Here is a 26967-nt window from a genome sequence, read left to right as displayed (position 1 = left end):
AATTTCTTTCTTGGACTACAAATCAAACAAACTGAAAAAGGTATAATTGTTCACCAACAAAAATACATAAAGGAACTATTAAAGAAATATGGCCTCGAAAATTCAAAGATAAATCACACTCCTATGGGAACTTCAACTAGATTAGATGAAGACTCCATAGGAACAAGTGTTGATCAAACAAAATATAGAGGAATGATTGGTTCACTTTTGTATCTAACTGCTAGTCGTCCAGACATAGCTTTCAGTGTTGGTTTGTGTGCTAGATTTCAAGCAAATCCAAAGGAGTCTCACCTCACTGCTGTGAAGAGAATTCTTAGATATCTTAAAGGAACAGATGATCTTGGACTCTACTATCCAAGAAGTGATACATTCGAACTAAAAGGATAGATGCAGATTATGCTGGAGATCTTAAATAGGAAAAGCACCTCAGGTATGGCACAATTCCTTGGTCATAGTTTAGTTTCTTGGAGTACCAAGAAACAAAACACAGTTGCTTTATCCACTGCTGAAGCAGAATATGTAGCTGCTGCTGCATGTTGCTCTCAAATGCTTTGGATAAAACAACAACTTAGTGACTATGGAATAAACTTTGAATGTGTTCCTATTTATTGTGACAATACAAGTGCTTAGTATATCTAAAGATCCAGTGCATCACTCTAGAGTAAAGCATATACATATAGACATCACTTTTTAAGAGAAAATGTTGAAAAAGGTTTGATTAAACTTGAGTTTTGTCAAACTGATTATCAGATTGCTGATATCTAACTAAGCCTTTGCAAAGAGATAGATATGAAAATTAAGGCTTGAGTTAGGTTAATAAAAATTAAGTGATTGTTCCTATGTCATTCCCCCATGTTTGAATCAATTTGAGTGACTTTGTGTGCTAAAAATAATTGTGTTTAATTGCCTAAGACCATTGCAAATTGGAATGTTGCAAAACATAAACATGAATCAAAGAAATTAAACAACTCACAAATGTCACATAATACTCCCCTTACTGTTCCTAAGGTTAAGAAACATGCATATATGAAGGAATTGATATGTAGCATTAGTTGTTCCTATATCACAAGTTCCTTAGCATTTATTTTCTTTCAAAAATTAAAATTCAATAAATCCGAAAAATCCGAAAATTCCCAAAAATAAGGGAACCAGTTTTAATTAAAATCTTGGTTCCTATTATCTTTTTCGTTTTCTTCTTTTTTATTTATTTATTTTTTTTTTCTTTATTTCTTTCCCGCGTGTCATAATTACTATTACATGCAAAACTTTGTTCTTTAATTCATCCTAAGAAACCTTGTTCCTCTCAACTTCATCTTCACCAATATCCGAAACCTCATCACACCCTTTGATACTCCATAAAAACCTCCAAACCTTCACAAATCATGGCAAAAACTTCAAGAAACTCTCCTTTTCCAACATCAAAAACAACCGACACTTCAAAAATGGAAATTTCTTCATCTCCACACAAAACCCTTGAAACCGACATAATTCAAGAAAACCCCATAGAGGAACAGCAATTAGAATCTCCTAGAAGGAGATGGTAGAAGAAATTGATTGGGGAAGACGAATGAAGAAGAAACCCCGGAACAATCTCAGGGGGAAGAAGAAGAAATGCACCTGTTCCTTCCAAAGGAACTGTTTCTTCGTCTTCCAAAAAAGGGTCGAACGAAGTGAATCTAGGTATGTTTGGGTTTTGCGTCGATTTAGAATGGGCAATAAAAATAGAATTTCTAGAATTAACCTCCATTCTAAAGGAACAAGGCATGGAATTCTTGTTTGAATTCGCCTTTAATAATGCTCTTGTTCCTCTAGCTAATGATTTCTGTCAAATTTGTTAATACTAATGGAACTTGCACAACTAAATTGAGGAAGAAAATAAGGTTTAATCAAGCAACTTTAAGCAAAGTATGGGAAGTTCCTTGCAAAGGAACTGTCTCCTTTCCGAATTTTCCTCAAGACAAAATCTTAGAATATTTTGGAGGAACAGCTGGCCAAAACAAACTTAACCATAACTACTCTCTCCCCTTCACAAAGTGCTAGTTTAATTGTTTGGAGAGCACTCATTCCTCGAACTGAAAAGAGGAATGAAGTGGGTCTCTTGGATATGTGTTACATGTTTTGCTTGGACCACCACATACAAATCAATTTCCCTTCCCTCTTCATTCAACATTAACCCACTGTATTGAAACAATTGTGTATTGGGTACGGTGCCTTGATAACTTCTTACTTCATCACTTTATTAATGACTTACGGTTGGACCACATAGGAGTCAAACAAGGGAACATCTTGAATGAGAAGACCCTAAATGGACTTGGCTTGTCGTCCAAGAAGGTGTTCTCATTCAAGGAAGAATGGCTTCCAGTTCCTCAGGAAAAAGAAAACTGCCCAAACTGGACTTAGAAGAGATAATGATGTAATCTTGGATAACCCTGTTCCTAACCGGAGAACAAAACCTAAGAGGCGCAAACACATTGCCACTAAGCCTAAACCCTCTGTTCCTCTGAGAGTGAGAAAGAGCACTCGTGAAAAATTGCTCCAGTTCCTGTTCCTTCCAAGAGGACTCTCCTTAGTCCTTTCGGATAATGAGGAACAGGTACCCTCTACTCTCAAGGAACCTACTCCACCACCATCTCCCAAACTCTTGTTCCTTTCACAAAATCCCTCCATTTCACCTTCGTCCTTCTCTGTTCCTTCAGTTTTAGCAGTTGAAGGATGAAATAAAAGGCCAAATCCTTTTGCTTCCACCTCCACAACTCTTCCACCCACACCACCATTCTTCCTCCCATTTATCACCCTTCACCTTCTGTTTCCATTCCTGGAACAGATGACCTTCCACTCAAACCCCTCCAGTTCCTTCACAAACCCCCATCTGCCTCAGTTCCAAGGTAAGGAACAGGAATACTCGGATGATACTAACTGGGTTAATAAGTCTGCCTTCCTGCACAACATATGATAAAATTTTACAATCATCTTCATTGGACTTTGGATGCCAAAACTGATACTATGATAAGTCTTATGAAGTTGAGTGATACGTGGTTGCGCAGCAAAAGAAGATGGACTCTATGGCTCGTGCCTTGGAGGAGCTGAAGGAACAGGTTGACTAATCATGGGTGGTGATGAAAAATTGAGGATGTGGTTGAAGAAGAAGTTGTAGAGGAAACATCCCTTCCCTTTCTTATTTTTTTTGTGTTTGTTGTTCCTGTTTCTTTCATCAAGGAACACAACTTTTGTTTTCTTTTTCTTTTCTTTCTTTGTTTTGTTATGGAACAAGTGCTATATAATCAATGACTTTTGCTATATGTCTATGTTTCTAAATGTTTGCATAATTTCTTCCTTGGAATGGCTAGTATTATGTGATTGATGTTTGAGCAAGTTTACTCTTTGATTTTCTAACTTAACCACAATGGTGCTTGTATATTGGTCTTAAGGTGTTAAATCAATTCATCAATACATGCAGATCTATTCTTTTTGAGGATGACAAAGGGGGAAAAGGATTTAAGGAACAAACTGTACAAATGAAAATTAAAAATTAATAAAAAAATGGATAAGGTAAATGAAAAATCAAAAATAGGTTAAGGTAAATGAAAAATCAAAATTCAGTTACTACATAATTGTGTTTTATTTTTCATTTTCTTCTTTATGTTTTTATTTCATTCACTTATATTATTTGTTATTTTCCTTAGTTTGTACCTTTGTTGTCATCATCAAAAAGGGGGAAATTGTTGAACCCTAGTTTTGATAATGACAAAGAAACAAAGGAACAAACTAAGTAGTGAACTAATGAATTATTTAAGTGTATGGTGTTTAAGGTATCAATGCAAGGAACTGGGAGAATACGAAGTCAATGAAGAAGTCAAGAGAGGATTTCAAAGGCTAAGTAAAGAAGTTTCTATGTTGATACTGGAGCAAGCATTGGATCAAGAAGAATAGAAGCTAGGCGTTTTATTTTCTAGTTCCAATGTAAAGGAACAAAGAAAGAATGGTAAGGAACGTGGAGATATTTGAGAATGAGAGTTTGTTCCTTGTAAGGAACAAACAGTGGCACTTAGCAAATATGTTAAAGGAACTGTAATAAAAGGAACTAGACTTAGGCGTTATTATGTAACGGTTAAAAGATAATGGAGTAAGTCATGCCTAATTATAGGAAATTAGTTATTCTAATTTCAAATGATAAAATCAGTTTTAAAAAGAAAATCTGTTTTGGAAAAGATTTTATTTTTCGGAAAATAAGAAAATAAATATCCGGTTGTTAGAAAGTTTTATTTAAAGATATTATTTTCTTAAAGATTAAAATTCAGTTTAAAGATAAAAAGAGTTTTATAAAACTGATTTTCGGATAAACTCAAGGAACTCCTATTATTAGGAGTAATGGCTGATTTATCCACGTTCATTTTAGTTCATGGGATCATGGGACATGATGAAACGTGTTCCTTAGGGGAAGGAACATCATGGGTAATGGATTAAACTGTACTCTACATTAATCCCACGTTCTTCATGATTAACACTATAAATATAGAAGTCTAGATAAGTTCCAAATTGTGTCTGACTAAGTAATTAAGTGAGTTTAACTTATTAAGTGTCAGTGCCTTCATTCTCTCATAATAGCCATTTGTTCTTTGCCTTCTTACTCTAATTCCACTAAGCTTATTTCGATCAATTGTATTTTGTTTTTGGGGTAAGGGAACTTTGAGTGAAGTTCTATAAGAGAGAGGCTTTGAGTGAAGCTTGTATGTGTGAGAAAACTTCGAGTGAAGTTGAGAGGAACTGCTATTAAGGGAACAGTGGCTCAGGAACTTGAGTTTAGGAACTCAAGGTGTGGCTCGAGTTAGAATTAGGTTGTAACAAAGTTGTTTGGCCTAATTAGTGAAAGTGTTGAGTTTAAAATCCCTAGTGGTCGAAGTTGTTTCTTTTTGTTGGGCCCAAGAAGTTTTTCCTCGTAAAAATCCCTTGTGTTCCTTTAGCTTGTTTATTCGTTTAAGTTTTAATTTCCGCAAAAAGTTACGTTTATTTCTACACCTACAATTCACCCCCCTCTTGTAGTGTTCCTAGGGAAATAACATATACAAAAGAAGGCCCAAATTCTGTATGTAACAACAAAATCTCTTGTAACAGTGAAGAATCCTACACATCCTTTAACTGGCATAAGAATTCTCTTACCATTGCATTTCTCAAGTATACCCACTTCACAAATCAAATGCACAATCACAATGCAATCTAACATTTAGGTTAATGTTGGTAAAATTGATCAAATTAACTTCTCCTTCTAACTAAATTCTATATTTTTCCCCAGAATTTTAGCCTATCTCAAAATCGAACTTCAAACAACCAAATTTCCCCTCAATATCTGATAAAAAACTGTCCTTTTTTATCATCAACATCCCAAACTAATTAAGCAATCAGTAATCAAAACATTATAAAAGGGCTTCACTTGAAGCTCTAAAAAACATAAACCTTAACTATGAAGTACTCCAACCGATATCAAATCAATTACAGAGTAAATTCTTGAGTTCAAACTTTCCACAAATCTTAAACAGTTATAGTAGAAAACAATAATTTCAACCCTTGATATTTTGGTATATCAATATTTTTTTTCTCTCTCTCTCTCTCTAAACCCTCTAGTTTCACGATAAGGGTTTTAGCTATCGTGCGCTTAGGCGCCTAATGGGGAGGAAGAAGAAAGCATCAGCGCCGGTAAGTAGCTTGCCGGCTTCCGGGAAAGATAGTGAGCAAGATAATGTAGCTTTAAAGCTGGGGAAGGAGGTAGTTCAGGAGAAAACTAATGTAACAGTAACTCCTCTTGCAAGTTCTGTTCAAGCAACAATGGTGACTGAGAGCGAGAATGCTAAGGATGATGTTGGAGGCAATAAAAGCTCAGCATACCGATGGAAAATCTTTACTCAGAGTCGAATATCCAGCAAAGGTATGGGTCTAAAATTCCTAGCTCCAGCCATAGTAGATGGGTGTCCTATTGCTAAACTTGAGCAACAAGAGATAGAAAAAATGAATGAAGTGTGGAATAAATCACTGATTGTATACATAGTAGGTCAAAACCCTACTTTAACTGCTGTAAAATCCTACCTGAAAGCTCAATGGCAACTGCTGATGATGTGACTATGTTTAAACATGAAAGGGCTACTTTGTTGTGAAGTTGCAATCTAGGAGAGTAGAGATACAATACTGTACTCAGGGCCTTATATGTTCTATGGGAAACCAATGATAGTTAAGCCATGGTCATCTACTTTTAATTTTCAATCTGAAGTTCTAAAAGTGATACCTATTTGGGTAAAACTAGACAACCTTCCTCTGAATTCTTGGGGTGAAAATTCTTTAAGTAGAATTGGAAGTTTGCTAGGGATTCCCTTGTATGCTGATGAGTGTACATCAAAAACTCTCAGGGTCTCATATGCTAGAATTCTAATAGAAATGGATGTGACTAAACCTATGCCAAAGGAAGTTAAAATAACCGATCCTAATGGTAATGTGTTTAGCCAAAAGGTAAGTTATGACTGGATTCCTCCCTATTGTAAGAAATGCCAGAAAGTTGGTCATAATTGTGAAAAGCAGGGTGTGGTGAAGAAACAAATGGTGCAAAAATGGGTTCCAAAGCAAAGAGAGGAATAAGAGATACTCAATTCACAACCTGGTGATCCCACCTTGACAGTAGATCCTAGGACTCCTAGTGAACCTGTCAATGTGGTAGATCTAAGGTCAGAAGCTCTTGTTACCCCTGTTGCTTCTCCTATGCAGAATAAGGACCCTCAAGAAGAAGAAGTTTGGAAGGTGGTTATCAGGAAAACGAAGGATAAAGGTAAGCAAGCTCACATAGTAAAGGCAGTGAATTATGTTCAGCAAAGTAGGAAAGACTCAGGTAAACCTGGGGGCGCTAAGGGGCAAAACCCTTATCTGTCTTAATGAATGTCCCAACTTGGAATGTCAGAGGGATGAATGATCCCTACAAAATAAAGGAAATTAAGCATTTTCTGAAGTTGGAGAAGGTTACTGTGTGTGGGCTGCTTGAAACAAGAGTAAGAGTCTATAATGTTGCTAAAATACAAAAAAAATTTGGAGATGAGTGGACTTGGTGCTGTAACTATCCTTTCTCACCTAGAGGAAGAATTTGGTTTGGTTAGAAACCTGGTGAAGTTAAAGTGCAGATAATTAAACAAGCTGAGCAATTGATAGCTTGCAAGATCTCAAACCTTGAAGGCAATATGGAGTTCCTAATTATAGTGGTGTATGGGCTACACACTATAAATGATAGGAGAGAGCTATGAAAGGGTTTATTGGAAGTGATGAATAACAACAGTAGCCCTATGATGATAATAGGAGACTTTAATGCTGTTCTGCACTCAAATGATAGAATTAATGGGAATCCAGTTAGTGAAGCTGAAACTAAGGATTTTGAAAATTTCATGAATGATGCTAGTCTGCTAGAACTCCAACTACAGGAGTATTCTATTCTTGGAATAACAAAGGGGAAGGGCAGGCTCGAATTGCAAGTAGAATTGACAAAGCTCTTGTAAATGCTGAATGGATAGACAAATTCACTGATGTGGTGGTTCACTATAGAACTAATGGTGTTTCTGACCATAGTCCTCTAGTATTTAATATGGATGGGCAAACAGTTACAGGGGGAAGACCTTTTAGATTCTTGAACAGCCTTTGTGATCATGACAATTTTGAAGAAGTTGTTAAGGATGCTTGGTGTAGTGTGAATGATGAGTTTAAAATGAAGAGTATCTGGCTAAAGTTGAAAAAAGTGAAGCATGCTCTGAAGCATCTTCATAAACCTCAAGCCCATGCCTACATCAAAATTGAAAAGCTGAGAAGGAAGCTCTCTGAAGTGCAAAGTCAAGCTGACATTCACTCTAATATTTCAGTTCAACAAGCTGAGAAGAACTATGAAGAGCAAATTAGATATTGGTCCAATATTGAAGAAAGTATCCTCAGGCAAAAAGCTCGGATTAATTGGTTGAGTCAGGGAGATGCTAACACAAAATTTTTATTTGCTGCCATCAAAACAAGGAAAGCAAAGAATAAGATAGCTCAGATTCAGAATGCTCAAGGGGACACCCTCACAAAGCCAGCTGATATTCAGGAAGAAATTGTTGGTTTTTTCAAGAGACTTTTGGGCACTAGTAGGAATGAGGTTACTGGAATTGATATTCCAATGATGAGAAAAGGTAATAAGTTGAGTAGACAGGCTTGTGATAGCCTTATTGCAAGAGTCTCCAGTGATGAAATTGATAAAGCCTTGCATAGTATTGATGATGGGAAAGCTCCAGGAATTGATGGATTTAATTCTATCTTCTTCAAGAGATGTTGGTATTTCATAAAAGATGATGTGTATCTTGCTGTTCAGGAATTCTTTCAAAGAGCTTACATTTAATGGCCAGTAAACACTACAGTGATAACTTTGATTCCAAAGAAGGCCAATGTCACTCAGGCTAAAGATTACAGGCTAATTGCCTGTTGCACAGTTTGTATAAAATCGTTTCCAAGATTTTAACACAAAGGCTGGGTAAAGTAATCAATGAAGTGGTGAATCCAGCACAATCAGGATTCATCCCTGGAAGACACATTGCTGACAATATCGTACTTTCTACTAAACTGATCAAGGGTTACAGTAGGAAGCATTTGTCTCCCAGATGTGTAATAAAGGTTGATATTAAGAAAGCTTATGACTTAGTGGAATGGTGCTTTCTTGAACAAATGTTAACTGAGTTGGGTTTTCCCCCTCCTTTTATCAAGTGGACTATGGCTTGTGTGAGAGGGGTTAGTTATTCTATCTTGTTAAATGGAATACCTGCTATGCCTTTTCCTGCTAAGAATGGAGTGAGACAAGGGGATCCACTTTCCCCTTTCTTTTTTGCCCTTAGCATGGAATATCTGAGTCGATGTTTGGAGGAGCTACATCATATTCCAGACTTCAACTTTCATCCTAAATGTGAAAAAATTAAGCTCACTCATATGATGTTTGCAGATAATCTGCTTTTATTTGCTAGAGCTGACCATAGTTCCATCACAAAGGTCATGAATGCTTTTAAGAAGTTCTCTACAGCCTCAGGGCTTGAAGCTAGTGTTGAAAAAAGTAATATCTACCTAGCATGGGTTGCTGATGAGGAAAAGAATGCCTTAGCTGAGCTTATTCATATGCCTCTGGGGCAGATGCCATTCAAGTATCTAGGGGTCCCACTGACCTCAAAAAAACTAAGCTATAGTCAATGCAAGCCACTAGTGGAGAAGATAACTGAAAGGGCTCAAGGATGGATTGCAAACTTATTATCTTATGCAGGTAGACTGCAGCTTGTTAGGTCTATTCTGAGCAGCATGCAAAACTATTGGGGTCATATCTTTCCTCTCCCCAAAAAATTAATCAAGGCAGTTGAAGGTGTCTGCAGGAGGTTTCTTTGGACAGGGGTTGTTGGTCCTTCAAAAAAACCTCCGGTAGCTTGGGAGACTATGTTTAAAACTAAAAATGAAGGGGGTTGGAATCTGGTGGACATGAAACTATGGAACATAGCAGCTCTTATGAAATTGCTTTGGGCTATCTCTTTTAAAAGAGAGAAATTATGGGTGCAGTGGATTCATGCATATTATATTAAAAGGCAAACTCCTGATACTGTTGCTATAAGCAACAATATTTCATTGATTCTGAAAAAAAGTAATGGCAACTAGAGAAAAAGTGATGGACCTTGGAGGTTGGCATTCAATGGTGGTTAATGATGCTTTCAGCATTCATAAAGCTTATCTGAGTTTGAAATCAGATCATGGGAGAGTTCCTTGGAGAAGGGTGATTAAAAATAACAAAGCTTCACCTCGTAGTATTTTCATCCTATGGCTTGCAGCTCATCAAAGGCTAGCTACAGCAGATAGAATTCTAAAGTGGAATATTCAGTGCAACCCTGTGTGCAGGCTGTGTAACTCTGAAAATGAATCCATAGAGCACCTATTCTTTGGTTGTTCTTATACCAATTCAGTGTGGAGCTAAACACTAAGAGCTATTAACATTCATAGAAGAGGGTTAAGCTTCTCCTATGAGATTCAAGAAGTCTGCAGGAAGGCTCATAGTAATTCTAGAAGAGCTCGAATCTATGTAATGATGTTTACAGAAGCAGTTTATTTGCTTTGGATGCAGAGAAACCAAAAGGTGTTCAAGAACATGCTACAACCCCCTGAGAGAGTTAGCAAAGATATCATCTTTAGAGTTGCTGCAAGATGTAATGATGAAGATAGGATGTTGTTAGTCCTAGTGCTAAGAGGTTTTTTTGTGTTTGTGCTCCCCTTGCTTCAGCTTGTTGCTGTATATGTGGGGTTGTATCTTTGACTCTTAACCATTTTTTTTGGTTTTCAATAAAAACTTTGAATTGCCAAAAAAAAAAAAAAAAAATTTCAACCCTTAATTCATAAAAATGGCTCTGGAATTGCCAACAATCAACATGCTTGGTGAAGTTAACAACTCTTGAGTCCTTGAAAGTTTAATTCTTAGCTATATAGGAGTGACCTCTTTTGATGTGTGGTTCGTTTAGGTTGCGACATTGGATGGGGCTCAAATGCATTGGAACCTAACCTTCTCTAGACTTTATGGTCATTGAGAAGAGGAATGATCGTGCTGCGCTGTTAGACAGCTATAGGAGTTGAGGGGGTTGATTCTGTGTTATGGTTGTATGGTGGAGTGCAATGGACTATTAGACTCTGATCAAAAACCACCAAGTTCACACACATAAAGTAGAGGTCAATGAAAGACAAAACACAAGAACAGAGAAACAGGTAACCAGATATTTTAAGGATAGTGGTATTCAAGCAAAACAGAAACTACTCAAGATATTTGGTGAGCATCCGAGAACTGAGTGGCTTATTTAATGAAAAAAAAAGGCACCAAACTATATACTTATTCAAGAAAAATCCCAGTTCAAAATTAATAATATACAAGAAAAATGAACCAAATTGCACCATTATCAATCAAATTAGAGAACTTTATAACAAATCTACCAAAAATATTACCTTAGATTCACTCAATAACAGAAATGGAGGTTGAGAGCCTACTTTCTTAGGTGTAATGTAACCTGCAATTTTACCAACTACTTGTATTTCTGTTAGATACACCTGTTAATGTAACACTGCACTTTCATACTTTTAGAATTATTTTTTTGAGCTTACCAAAATTAATTCAATAAATAATTCGGTCTACTTGGGTTTTCATAAATTAGCATAAAGATCGGGTTAATATGTAAGTTATCGACTTCTTCCAAATTGAAAAACCCAACAAACATTAATGTATATATTTCTAATTCCTAATTATGATCATGATAACAACAATGTTATAAACAATATACCTAAATGAAAAAAAACACAGTAAGTTATGAATAGCAAAAAGAAAAAATAATAGAAAATATTCATTCAGGCATTTTAACAAACACATTGTAAGCAACTAAAACTGAGCAGAAAAGCTTGCTTACCAGAGATAAAAAAAATTGCTCGAATTACCTTTTACAAGTGCACCAATTTTATACTTTTTCGAAAATCTCTTTTCTTCCCAAAAGAATCACAAATTGACGAAAAGAATCACAAATTCTAGAAGAATTGACGAGAATCACAACTTGACGAATTGAACAATGTGAGAGCCCTGATTATGAATTTTACGAAAGTAAAGGTGGAATTTTGATCGAAGAATTTGGATTATGGGGAGAATTTTTGTATTATGGGGAGTGGTGGTTGTACGGATGGTGTGCAAGTTGCTATGGCGCAAGATCGAAGCAATGGCGCAGTAATTTATTTTTTTTCTTTTGACAGGTATTAACCACGTTCTAGGTAGAATAATATTAGGAGAGGTAGTTTTTTTTCCTATTGTATTTGTTGCATAATTTTAAAAGTAACTAGTTTTATATAAAAAATTTATACTGCATTAGTATTAATTAAAAAAATAGTAAATTTTAAAATTATTATTTTTAGGAAACCGGTTGAAGTTAGAAGTAGTCTCCTAAATCTTCACAATAACAATACATACGTATAATAGTGTATTATGTTGAAATAAAATTGAATTAAAAAAATAAAATATATCAAGGAAACCAGTTTTACTTGGAAACAGTCTCTTATTTCACAACAACTTTTTTTATTATTCAAATACTTAAACTTAAGAGACTGGTTTTAGATAATCAATGGTTTCCTACATTTAAGAAATGGGTTAGTAACCTCAACCGGTCTCCTATAAGTAGTCTCTTTGGCAATTTTTGTAGTAGTGTATTACCCATCCCCAGGCAAATGGACAAGTTGAAGCCTTCAACAAAATTTTATCAACTGGAATAAAAAAGAAGCTAGACAATGCTAAGGGGTTGTGGGTAGAAGAGCTACAGTTGGTTCTTTGGTCAATCAGAACAACAGCCAAGAACTCAACTGGAGAAACTCCATTTATGCTCGTTTATGGCTCAAAAGCCGTCCTCCCCATTGAAATTGAAGAACCAACTCTGCGAGTCATGCTTTATTCAGAAGATGCCAATCGGGTTGCTCTCCGAACAGCCTTGGATCAGGTTCCTGAAGTAAGGGGCAATGCTCTGTTAAGAATGCAACTATATAAATTGAGAATGGCTCGAGAATATAACAAGCAGGTGGCTAGGCGGCCACTAAAGAAGGGAGACCTTGTCCTGAGGAAAATGGAAGTAGTAGGCCGGGCCAAAGAAATGGGTAAGCTCACACCAAACTGGGAAGGACCTTACAAGATAGTCCAAGAAGTTTAGGGTGACACCTTTCGTCTGGAAGACATGGCCGGTCGCTCTATCCCCAGGACGTGGAACTCAAATACTTTGAAAAGATATTACATTTGATGTAACTGGAGAAGTGTAATCTCTTGCTAACTAAGTGCCATAGGCACATTAATGAAAAAGTAGAAATGTATACATGTATGTTGGCTCTCGGCAAAGCAAAATTCATATAATATAAACCTACTTCCCTTCTATGACTGTCTCTTTGTTTTTTAGGTATTCCTTATCAATTGTTCAAAGGTACATACCATCGGCCAAGCCGGCATTCAAAACAGAACGGCACAAAAAACACCTTCTATTAGGAGCCGGCCAACATGTCAAAATCCTATAAAGATAGCACATGACGAAGGCTTACTATGGGTTAGCTTAAAGAGCTAACATCTCCTAAACAAAGGCTACTGGAATTAGGACGCTTTATTAAAAGGGTCTTACTTTCCGTCCAAAGGCCATTCACTACGACAACAACCTTAGTAAAGGAAAAAGTTATTTCAAACTTTAATAAGGATGAACGGATTGCCACAATCTTAGTAAAGGATTAAGTCCTATCTTGCATAAGTATATCATGGTCATTCTCCTTCTTGGATCAAAGAAAAGTTGTTGAAACTTCTTCGTCCAAGAAGGGGGGCATATAGGCTAAACATACTATTGCAAATAACAAAAGTCCTTGTACAGAGAAACTTGGTGTAATGTTGAAAGTAAAGTTCTGACGAACAATATCTGAGTTTCAGGCCGAACAGTTTTTATACTTGAAATCATTATTTTGATAAATGGACTAAGTTGAAAATTATGGTGTCTTCGGCTAGAGCAAGTTGATCATAAACGCCGACATTTTTTACTTAGCATCATTATTTTTGATAATTGGATTAAGGTATAAACGTCATATGGATAGAATTCTGAGGCAATAAGTGAAAAAAAAATACTCTTTTAGAAGATCAAGATAAGAAATTACAATCTAGTCTAAAATACAAAAAAAAAAAAGAGGAAAAACTACAAAGTACAAATGGCTTGTGGCCAAGATTGAGGAAAGAAAACAAAAAGAGAAGCTAAGCATCTGGAGTGGTGTTAGTATCGTCGGCCTGGGCTTCGGGGTCGACCTCTTCTTTATCTTCCTCATCATTCGAGGATTCTTGAAAGACTAGAGGTTCCTCCCCGATCAAATTAGCTTTATGAAGGCTCTCCTGAAAGTCAAGCCGATGAACATATCTTGGAATGTCGTCCTCTTCGGCCAGCATTTCGAATGCCTTCACAACCCAATATTTTGAAGTATCAATCACTTGGTTCAGAGCCTCCCTGGCTGACTGAAAAGTTGCAGTGGCCTCCTCCTTTAGCATGTGGTTTTTCGCCCGAAGATAATAGTTTTCTCTTTGGAGCTCCACGTCCGCCAGAAGGGTTGCGTTTCTCTCGTCCTTAAGAGCCAGCTTAAGGGCAACTTTCTCGTCCAGCAGCTCCGTCAGCCGAACTAGGTATCTCTTATTGTCGGCCTCCATCTCGGCAGAGCGTTTATCCCAAGCCTCTCTGGACTAGCGATGTAGTACTTCTTGCTCGGCCATGGAGAATTGGGTCTGGTCCGCTGCCTTGGTAACATCCCGAACGCTCTGTTTGTTCTCTTTCCTGAGCAACCTTGCCCAGTCCTCAGTAATTAAGCTGCGGGCAAACAGCTAAAAAAGGAATGATAAGTATGTTAGGATGAGCACAAAAAATAGGCAAACTCAGTAAGTAAAGAAAAAAGGCGGCAAAGAAACAAAGAATGTACCTCACCAGCCAATTGGGACATGTAGCCTACATGGCTAGAAGAAGCTCCTTTCAAGCCCCTTGATGTAGGCCTCTCGGAAGCATTTGAAGAGCTCCTGCTTGAGCTTCTCACGTTCGGCCAAGGACATCCTCGCGAAGGCCGCTGAGGACTCGTCGTCCGAAAGGGTGGGAGAACCGTCAAGAGCTTCTTCAGCCGCCCCTTTGCCCTTATCTGAAAGATGAGACTCGTCAATATTCCTGACGGGTATAATCACGACCAGCTTGTTTGACGGACTTATTGGACGCCCGCCAACGTGTAAAGTTCTAACTATGTTAGAGTAATAAGACTCACCAGAAGATCGGAAAGCCGACCTATAAGCTTCCGGCATCTGAGATACCAACTTGGCCACCGGCCCAGAGAAGGTCGACCCGTCTAAGGCCGCGTCCGGCTTGGTAGATTGATTCCCTGTCCCGTCCAAGAGAACACCCGCGTCCGGTTGCTCGGAAGTAAGAGGGAGAGTTAGATCTACTGGGCCGGCATAAGTGACCTAGGCCCTCTACTCGGTAGTAGGAGGGACTTCCTCGGCCGAAATAGAAATCTCGACCTTTTTGGATTTTTTGGGGAGAGGCGCATCCCCGATCGCGGCCGGCCTCTTCTTTGAACTCGCCTTCTCTGCCAACGCCTTCGACGTCGGGGCAATTTTTCTGAAAAAGAAACCAAGTAAAAATATTAGCGGCAGAAAAGGATAAAAGAGGTAAACCGGCCATGAATGGTACTACTTTAGTATGGACGGAGCTCTGTTAAAAAGGGAGCCTGTCCATCAAAAGCAAAAAAGAAAGAAAGAGATATCCTCTGCGGAAAGAAGTCGACCAATACCTTCTGGACAACTTCCCTCCTAGAAAAGTGAAGAATCTTGGCCGAGTTCCCCTTTCGGGCAAGACCCTTCTGGACAATAACACTCGTCCAAGAGTTCAACATGTTCACTTCTGGACGAGTCTCGTGGGTAAAAGGAAGTCGGCCAAGTGATTCCAGGACGATTTCCTTCTTAAAGAGAGGGTTCGTCCAAGAAAATAAATAAATAATATATATATATATGGTTTTACACCTGACAAATTAGTTTTTGCACCGTATACCCTTTCAACTTTCCAAATTCATCATATACCCCTCACTTTTCAAAAAATACATTAACTTATCCTTTTGACTAACGGTGTTAGACTTCCGTTAGTCATTAGGCCCTAATCTACTCTTAATCCTAATTAACTAACCCTCTCAACCCTAAACCTAACTAACCAAAAAACCTAACCCACACCACTAGCCCACTAGCCCACAACCCACCACCCATCCCCAACCCTAACCCTAACCCTAACCAGCACCACCAACTGACCCACCACCACCTGACCCCAGCAACCCCACCACCCCTGACCGGATTTTTCGCAACCCCCTTCCCTTTCCCCGGTAACCCCACCCCCTCCCCATTCCACGGCAACCCCCCCCCCCCCCCTCCGCTCCCGCGCAGCCACCACACCAGCGAGAAACGCCACCATACCACACCATGCCCTTAACCCTCCCCCACACCAACGAGAAAACAAAGACCGGCAACCCCCCTCCCACACCCCTGTTCCCCTTCGAAAAACAAAACGGCGAAGACTTTGAAAAACATAGCAACGAAGACTGGCGAGAGGAGAAGTGGCTCCGGTGAGCCGAGGAAATGCCGGCGAGAGAGAGGAGCAACGAGAGGGAGAGAAAGAAAAACGGCGAGAGGAGAAAAGGCTCCGGTGAGGTGCGAAGGAGGGTGAGAAAGAAAAATGGTGAGAGTAGAAGAGGCGGGGGTGGGCTTCGGCGGTGGTGGGGCAAAAGGTGGGGCTAGGGTGGGCTTCGGGGGTGGGTTTCGGTGGTGGTGTATTTGGGGAGGCGGTCGGATTCTAGGGTGGTGAGGTAAAGGGTGGGGCAGGGGGTGGTGGCCGGGGGTAAGGGGTGAGGGAGTGGGTGGGGGCTGCTGCCTGCTAGGGTAAGGGGTGGGGGGAGTGGGGGCTGGGGTAAAGGGTGGTTAGGGTTTGGTTTAGGATTAGGGTAGATAGTTAGGGTTAAAGGGAGGATTAGGGTTAAATGACTAACGGCGTTAGCCTTCTGTTAGTCAAAAGGGTAAGTTAATGTATTTTTTTGAAAAGTGAGGGGTATATGATGAATTTGGAAAGTTGAAAGGGTATACAGTGCAAAAAAAAAAATTTGTCAGGGGTATATGGTGAAAAAACCGATATATATATATATATAAATATTTATTTATTTATTTATATTGCTAAGTGTCTACCAAAGTATCCGTCCTCTTTTCAGAGCCGGATTTGATGTACTCTTTTCAGAGAGAGTCTGTGAACTTGGACATGCTGATGTTTCCCGTCCAAGACTTCTTAAGAATAGCTCTGGCCGAAGCTATATGAGAAGAAAAAGCATGATTAGATTGATGTAGTCATTGGACGAAAGCATTGACTAGAAAAAATTACAAGTTATATCTCTATCCTCGGCCCGCCGCAAGCCGGCGGCGACCAAGAAGTTATCATTGTAAAACATCTCCTTGAAGGGGATCTAGTTGGACGGACCCTTAAAGGAGGAATTATTGATGGAATACTCCGATACTCTGAAGTATTACATCATTTGTTCGGCCGAAGTACTCTCCAGCTCTAAGTAGGACGCCGTTCATTTAGTGTTGGTGGTGGCCCGGCTAAAGTACCGGTACCATCTTCCCACGCCTTCATTACGCACCTGAACGAACAGAATTTATGCCTTTCAGGCATGCATCTTGGACGTTTTGTCCCAAGACGTCAGGTAGCCCTGACGATTGCATACGCTGAACCAGGCTCCGTCCACCGTTCTTGGAACCTTAGAGACTTAATGAATTTAGGAGAAGGCGACCAAGGAAGGATCAACGCCTTTTAGCTCGCATACAGCTAAGAAGGTTAGGATGTTTTGCCAAGAGTTTGGGGCAAGTTGGTTGTTTATGCGAAATTCTGATCAGGTAGAACTTAGCTGAGGATCTACAGCTAACGAAGATGCCGCTATGATCAATAAGGAAAGCTAGCTACAAAAATGAACAAATGCAAAAAAGAACAAGCCACAAAGAGATGGTGACGCGGAAAACCCCAGGAAGAAGGGTAAAAACCGCGGGTGGAATTGAGTCCACCAATCCACTATATCTGAAAATTACAGGTTACAGCTTGTGCTAAGTACACTTTTGAGTATTGTAGAGAACAAGAATGAATCTGAATGTGAATGATGTAAAAACTTGTGTGTTCCTAAGATCATCTTTTTCTATTTATACAAGTGCATTCTACTTAACGTTGTTTACAATTAGCCGTTAACAACTAACTCCTACTATTTTGCCACAATCTCCAAAAATCGAGGAACATCTCCATCTTCTGCTCAACCACGGATCTCGCCCTATTTTTTTAGGCATAACTGCTGAAACAACGTCTTTTGACCAAGCCTTGATCAGTAACTTATGCACTCTTTTTGAATTATCTTCCGGAACTTGTGATTACTTGAAATTGTTTCTACCTGGCTCTCTTTGGCTGATCTCCAGATAGTAATGACAAACGCCTACATGCACTTTCCAGCTTGAGCAAACATTAGGACATAACAATTACCCCTAACCTGTGATGCCAACCTAGGCGCACTTAGTTAAATTCACAATTTACCAAAAAGAAATAAAATACTTCAGCAAAAGACGTCAGCTTATGAAAAAGATTGTGATAAAATTTTCACATTTGTAAAATCTATCTCTTTACCTCAAAAAGATAAGAAAAAATATTTTCACCTTGGGTTAATATCTTCTTAAAGAGATAAACTTACTTTATACCAGATTTGAAATAAGCAGCAAAAAGATAACTTTTAAAGCATATTAAATTTTTATCCGTTGGAATATTATACCGTTAAGCCCCAAGTATTTAAGGGATCTTAATTGCTTCCTGAAGCATCACTTTCCTCTTGCTTCTTTGCACACTTCCTTCCACAGGTAAATTTCTTCTTCTTTCTCTTTTGTTTTTCGAAGTACTTTTGCGATTCACCGTTGATGGGCCAAGCAATTGAAGACGTTCCTTCTTCCATCATTACTCAAGACATTGAGGGGCTTAAAAGGCTAGGGAACTTCCCTCAGAGTACCCAAATCATAGTTCCTTCGCTTACTTGTAGGGCTGAAACTTGCCCTGGAAGATTACATATGCTATTATGAACACCCTTTCCTCTTAGGCTACAACTACGATTTCTCGCCTCTCACTCGATCTTTCATGGAGGTTCTTCACCTTTCTCCTGCCTAGCTGATGCCAGCCCTCTGGAAGACCTGCCTAGGTCTAGAAACCCTTACCAGTACATAGGAACCTCCATTTTCTCTAAATGAATTTTTGACAGCTTATAGCGTTAGAAAGTCAGCAATAGGAAAAATCATCCTTAGGGATAAGCTCCCCACCCCCCACTAATAGAGGGCACAATCGCCTCTAACTCTATATGGAAGACCAGATACTTCTTTGTAGTGAAGGACTCACTGGGCGAAGCTGGGAACTTTCTGATTGGGGGTTGGTTTAACAATGGTATATATTCGTCCAATTTTTCCTTAATTCCTAAAAATGAATTAACTAGGTTCTTACCCTGTTTTTTCTGCAAGACTTGGAGCTATAATCTCTCAAATTCCTGAACAAGCTGAAAGGCTAGCTGATCTGTTCAGGTTGCCTCTTCAAGATCGCACTTACCTTGCTCCTGCCGAAATTACTCCGCTAGATTCCAAAATCTCTTCTCGCACAAACTCAATGTCTTCAGGTAAATTCAGGCTATGACTTTGCTTTCTATTATGAAATATTTCTTAGACTTCCCAGCTAAGCTAGTCGTTACATGCAGCTTAAGTTAAATCCAGCACCCTTTCTAATGAGGATGCCATGGACAGGCTCAAGAATAGGAAGAGATCAGCAGCATCCTCCGGCCAATTGCAGGCCGAAAAGCCGCCTCGCAAGCAGCTACGCTCATCTACTGCCCCAAGCCCCCAACTATCATTGACATCCCAGATAAAACCTCTCAGGTAGAAAAGGATGAATTTATTGTGAGTTTACCAGCGGATTTTCTAGCTGAAGAAGGTTTAGAAGGAGGAATTTGGCCCTCAGCTGAAAAGCTTCTTTTCCCAGCTGCGTAGAAGAGGCTCAGGGTACAGGACCCAGAGGTGACTTTGAATAATGCTCTGCAGTTGTCATTGCAGGTAAGCAATACCCTACAGATTATCCTACATGCCAGATTATAATACATACATTCATATTTATACTCTACTTCTTTTCTGCCAGGCTACTCAGAACTGCCTAGCTGCTAGAGACAACTTACGAAATGTGGCTTCCCTAAATGCCAAAGTGGCCCGTCTTCAAAAAGACCAACTGAGCCTGCAAGCAGACCTTGAGAAAGAGAAGAAGGCTAAACTAGATGTTGAGAGTAAGCTGGCTGCAGAGGTGTGTTTAATAGAGAAGGAGAGGTTGGAGAAAGAACAAGAGATTGCCACAGCTAAAAAAGAAGTAGAAGATGCGAACGCGGAAATTGAACGTCTCAAGGGGGAGCTGGCGGCAGTTATTAAGGACGCTGATGAAAGATTTTTAGATTTCCAAGCTGAGGCAAAAATTATTGAAACTGCTAAGCTGGCATACCTGATACGCTTCAAGAAGCTGGACGACAAAGGCATCAACTTCTACATCGACAGGTACCTGAAGTTGGATTCCATGGCAGCTTTGGAGGTTCTAGCTACAGGTGGCGAACCCAACGACTCTGAGGTTTCTACAGTGAAGTCTCCATGTGAACCTGCTCAGCTAGAGGGAGTTGGCCAAGGTGACAAAGACAAGGTTGCTTAAGAGGATGCTAGCGTAGCTTCTTAAGTTTTAATTTAATCTTGAATTTCTTAGCTTTGAACATTTTCTTTACCGTTGCCTATGGGGGCAACGTGTCTTTGTAAGAACATATTTGCTTTTAACCTTTTGAACTTTTGACTTAGCTTTTGATTTCGAAAACATCTCTTTTGTGTGCACATTTATACTCGTTAGCTTTGGATGATTTTTTTACCTGATGTACTCGAGTTTTGCTTTGGTTGGGCCCGTTTCCTTGGTTCTACGACCGTACAGCTAAGCTCTAGTGCTTCAACCTTTAGCTGTTTGACTAGGTACTATGACCTTTCGCGTTAGTCTGAACATAGGTAAAAGCAAGGTGGGCCATTGGCATGACCAATGGTCCTAATATGCTTAGGTCACTATTGTTTTTTAGCGAAAGAATATTCATTCTTTTACAAAGATAGAAAAACTTTGTTTACCTGGTGGACCAATGTTCGGCTTGGGAACAGTGGTTACCTTCCTTAGGAATCTGGCGTCTGTGGCCGGTTGTTAACCTGGCTTTTGCCATAGGTTAGAAATGATAGAACTTAAGATGAGAAGCGTTCCAGCTTCTAGGTACCACTTTTCCATCCTTAGTGACTAGGCGATAAGCACCTTTTCCAACTACTTGATTAATCAGGTAAGGACCTTCCCAGCTTATCCCCAGCTTCCCTGCGTTCAACTCTTGAGTGTTCAAAAACACCTTCTTGAGAACCCAATCTCCTAATTTGAACACTTTGGCCTTTACGTTTTTTTTGAAGCTGCGAGCTACTACTTGCTGTTGTGCGGCCATTCTTACTAGCACAATATCCCCTAGTTCTTCGATGGTGTCAAGGTCATAGCTAAGTTCTTCATTGTTGGCTTCCGGAGTCAGCAAACCATACCTAGCTGTAGGAATAGCCACTTCTGCAGGTAACACTGCCTCGCATGCATACACGAGTGTGAAGGGAGTCCTTCCTGTAGCGCCTTTTAGTGTTGTTCTATTTGCCCAGAGTACTTTAGGAAGCTCTTCTGCCCATTTTCCTTTTTTAGCTTTTAATCGTCTCTTGATACCGTTGATAATTACCTTATTGATGGACTCAGTTTGTCCATTAGCTTGCGGGTACCTCGGCGTTGAGGTCACCAGGTTGATGTTCCATTCATGGCAAAACTGCCATGTTTTATCACTTATGAATTGTGACCCATTATCACAAATAATCTCGCTAGGTACTCCGAACCTGCAAATAATGTTAGTGTGCAAAAAAGATATCACTGCTTTGTCCCTTACCTGCTGGTGTAATATCCCGAAAATTTTAAACTTGCTTAAATTGGATAATAATAATTAGTGGGCAAAATTTTTCTTTAATAATAAGTTATGTTAGATGATTTCATTAGTTAAAGTAAGAAGACAAATAAATAACAAATCAATTACTAAAGAAATTCATGACATAAAAAGGAAAAGAAAAAAGAGAAAAGAAAAAAAAAAATAAAAAGGAAAAGAAAAAAAAAAATTGAAAGAAACAGAAAAACGTTTTCTTCTCCTTCGACCCATTTCAGTTTTCTTTTCTTAAACAACCCACCCATGAATTTCTAACTCTAAAATGAATTATTCTTGCTCAATCAAACTATGTTCATATAAAATTCATTTCTCAACCAAAATCACCCAATAACCCATTTTTGTAATTCAATTTCATCAACTCAATCTGGGCATAATTGGAGCACAACCATGGCTATAAATAGCCATGTTTATAGCCCTCAAACTGCACCACCATTCCTCACTCAGTCATCACTAACAAATACACTCCATCCTCCTGAGTTACCACCGGAAAACGCCACCCCAACCACCCCTCAAATCCCCTGTTTTTTTTTCCGAACAACCCATCTCTTTTACCCTCTGTTTTCGTTCAACCACCGTGGCACTACCTTCTGACGCTGCCACCGCCACTCAGCGCGGCCACCAGCGTGCGCCACCCATCGCACCTCCAATCATCTGCCGCAAAAAACCGGACCGTCTTTCTCTGTCGCCCGTATTTCTCCTTCTCTCGCCCACTTCTCTCTCTCTCCTCTGCTTGCCGCGCGCACCGCCAGACCGCCGCTACAGCACCGACGAACCTGAGCCCAGAGTCTCCGGAGTTTCGCGCCTTCCACCGCTATCGTCGGAGCCTCGTCAGCCTTCCCTGCTCTCTTGTCGGGTCTGTTACGTTGGAGCAGAGGTATAAACAGACCTCCCTACTGTTATGTTTAATATTTGATTTAAGTAGTTGAGCCCAAGAATCACCTATTGATGACTCATAAGGTTGATTTTAGTTAAACTAATTGATTGGTTGGGGTGATTTTAATTAAATCAGTAAATTAAATAGATTAAATGAGATAGTTAAACTCTTTAACTCACTTGGATTAATATTGATGTTTAGTTAAAATATAATAAATGACTCACTATATAATACTTGTGATTCGATAATTAATAAACGATTAAACGATAATTTACGTGATAATACTTAACAATACATGTCATATATGTATATAACCTTTGCAATTTGATTATTATGAGACTAGACTATGACTAATAAATGATTAAATAATGATGTAGTATGTGATAACCTTAATATTATATTTCATATAATTATAATATATCAACTAAAAAGTAATAGTAAATAAGTGTAGTTCACTTGTTAAATTTGTATATGTTAAGGTAACAGTTAATTAAATTACATGAACGAAAGTGTTCTATTACGAGTTTTATAATTGTAAGTCATTAAGTATAATCATGAACCATAAGATTAATGACCACTGTTTTAATTCATGAAATGACGAATAATATGTTAAAGGGACCCTATGACTAATAGAATGAAGTTTTGACTTAAAGGTTAACAAAACTATAACGTTTTGAATTCATAAAATATGAAAAGGTTATATAAGACGTTCATATTCAGAAGTCGTGAATTATAGCTTAGACGCTAAGTTGTTAGGTGGAAAGGGCGCCTACGACCTTTTATCAACCACCAAAGACGTTAATATATATAACTCCTAAAATGGACACATGATGGAAATGGATCAGTAAACTCGAAATTCCGAATAAAATATTAATAAGCCTTTATTAATTTCCGAATTGATTATTAGATTAAAAAGGAAGAGATATTACAAGCCTTCCCCTACGATCAAGGTTGTTAAGCAGGATTCCAGGTAACGTCTACTGCTAACACCCGCACTCCCCTTCCAACTGTTTTTCATGGTGCTTTTATATAATGTTTATGTTATGTTTTATATGTGTGCGGGATATAAAATGTGCGACTATGTAACGTCTACTGCTAACACCGTACTCCCCTTCCAACTATATTTTATAGTGATTTTATATAATGTTTATGCTATGTTTTATATGGTGTGCGGGATACGAAATGTTTTGTAAATGATTTGATGACGTTATGCAATGACTTTACTATGATTTATGAAAATCAATCAAAAGAAACGAAACATGATAAATGAAAGTGAAAGATGGTGAATGGCAGTACTATGTTCTCTAGGCCGTGCACGTGTCATTCTGTTATCTAGCGGCAACGCCACCTTCTGATGTGGGACAACGTCCTCGGTGGCACCCGCATTATGGCATTATATGCCATCTTATGATGGGGAACAACATCCTCGGTGGCTTTGCCTGGCATTATATGCCACCTTCTAATGAGGGATGAATATCCTCGGTGGCTATGCCTTCTCTGTACTCGCCAAAGTAACCAAAGGAAGTTTTCTGATAATGAAATGTGATAATGGAGATAATATGAACGGAAATGACTTTTAAATTCCTTATTCGAAGTGTATGTTTACGAAATAATTTTTACTATATTCTCTTCTCCCTGTTTGCAAATAAAATGAATTGAAATGAATTTACGTTGTTAGAGTAGGACGTTATTGAGCCTCGGCTCATGACGTTTTGTTTTTCTGTTTTAGGTATGCATATGAAGATATGGGATGACGTAGCAGTGAGGATTAAATTACGTTAATTCATGCGACTATGACGGTTATGTAATCCAAGTTTATGATCACTAGATTACGTAATATTAGCTATACTTAAGCTATCTATATATATTTCTAGAATTACTACCACTATTATAGAGGTTTAATTATATGAAAGAATGTTGCCTTGTACTTTCCTGTGTGGAGAGTACGGCAGTGACGCACCGACTAAGCTAAGAAGGTCTTCCACTGCTAATCCTTGTAATTAATTAACATAATAGTATGCTTAGAAGTCGGGGCGTTACAGAGTCGTATAAGAGCCAGGTTCTAAGGACCATTTGTGAAACTCGGGTTTTCATGCCAACGAGTTTTAGGAAAAAGGAAAGTTAAAATGAGAAATAGGATATAAAAAGAAATAAACGAATTAGGTTATAAAGTTATAAAATGATTTTAAGAAGGAGCTTTACGTGATTATGAAAATGGTAAATGAAAACAATATGAGCGTGAGTGTTAGGAACGGGACGGGAAATATTTTATACTATTTATTCTATGATGCTCATGCATGAACATGTGATGATTCTAATACAATTAATGTATTAGAAATGGCTTCGAATGAAAGTGATCCTACTAATGGCGGAAATGGGAACCAAGAGCCTGATGTTTCGCTAGATGAAATAAGGGCAAGACTTGACGTTTTACGAAATGATCCCGTATTCGGAGATGCCACGGGAGACATTGCAAACAATAACCGAATGGATTTGATGAGGCTCGTGATGATGGAACAACTGCACGGGAATCGACAAAGGGCCAAGACGAAGCAAGAAGAATGCTCGAATACGTTTAAAAGATTCTCTGCGCATAATCCATTATATTTCTCAAGTTTCGAGGACGAAACTTTTTCTAAGGGGGTAAGGATGTAATATCCCGAAAATTTTAAACTTGCTTAAATTAGATAATAATAATTAGTGGCCAAAATTTTTCTTTAATAATAAGTTATGTTAGATGATTTCGTTAGTTAAAGTAAGAAGACAAATAAACAACAAATCAATTACTAAGAAAATTCATGACATAAAAAGGAAAAGAAAAAAGAGAAAAGAAAAGAAAAAAAAATTAAAAAGGAAAAGAAAAAGAAGAAATTGAAAGAAACAGAAAAACGTCTTCTTCTCCTTCGACCCATTTCAGTTTTCTTTTCTTAAACAACCTACCCATGAATTTCTAACTCTAAAATGAATTATTCTTGCTCAATCAAACTCATGTTCATATAAAATTCATTTCTCAACCAAAATCGCCCAATAACCCATTTTTGTAATTCAATTTCATCAACTCAATCTGGGCACAATTAGAGCACAACCATGGCTATAAATAGCCATGTTTATAATCCTCAAACCGCACCACCATTCCTCACTCAGTCATCACTAACAAATACACTCCATCCTCCTGAGTTACCACCGGAAAACGCCACCCCAACCACCCCTCAAATCCCCTGTTTTTTTTTTTCGAACAACCCATCTCTTTTACCCCTCTGTTTTCGTTCAACCACCGTGGCACTACCTTCTGACGCTGCCACCGCCACTCAGCGCGGCCACCAGCGTGCGCCACCCATCGCACCTCCAATCATCTGCCGCAAAAAAAACCGGACCGTCTTTCTCTGTCGCCCGTATTTCTCCTTCTCTCGCCCACTTCTCTCTCTCTCCTCTGCTTGCTGTGCGCACCGCCAGACCGCCGCTACAGCACCGACGAACCTGAGCCTAGAGTCTCCGGAGTTTCGCGCCTTCCACCGCTGTCGCCGGAGCCTCGTCAGCCTTCCCTGCTCTCTTGTCGGGTCTGTTACGTTGGAGCAGGGGTATAAACATACCTCCCTACTATTATGTTTAATATTTGATTTAAGTAGTTGAGCCCAAGAATCACCTATTGATGACTCATAAGGTTGATTTTAGTTAAACTAATTGATTGGTTGGGCTGATTTTAATTAAATCAGTAAATGAAATAGATTAAATGAGATAGTTAAACTCTTTAACTCACTTGGATTAATATTGATGTTTAGTTAAAATATAATAAATGACTCACTATATAATACTTGTGATTCGATAATTAATAAACGATTAAACGATAATTTACGTGATAATACTTAACAATACATGTCATATATGTATATAACCTTTGCAATTTGATTATTATGAGACTAGACTATGACTAGTAAATGATTAAATAATGATGTAGTATGTGATAACCTTAATATTATATTTCATATAATTATAATATATCAACTAAAAATAATAGTAAATAAGTGTAGTTCACTTGTTAAATTTGTATATGTTAAGGTAACAGTTAATTAAATTACAAGAACGAAAGAATTATATTACGAGTTTTATAATTATAAGTCATTAAGTATAATCATGAACCAGAAGATTAATGACCACTGTTTTAATTCATGAAATGACGAATAATATGTTAAAGGGACCCTATGACTAATAGAATGAAGTTTTGACTTAAAGGTTAACAGAACTATAACGTTTTGAATTCATAAAATATGAAAAGGTTATAATAAGACGTTCATATTCAGAAGTCGTGAATTATAGCTTAGACGCTAAGTTGTTAGGTGGAAAGGGCGCCTACGACCTTTTATCAACCACCAAAGACGTTAATATATATAACTCCTAAAATGGACACA

Source organism: Beta vulgaris, chromosome 6 (genome assembly GCF_026745355.1).
Source record: "Beta vulgaris subsp. vulgaris cultivar EL10 chromosome 6, EL10.2, whole genome shotgun sequence".
NCBI lineage: Eukaryota > Viridiplantae > Streptophyta > Magnoliopsida > Caryophyllales > Amaranthaceae > Beta > Beta vulgaris.
The sequence above is the reverse complement of the archived record's forward strand: the minus strand, read 5'-3'. Positions refer to the sequence as shown.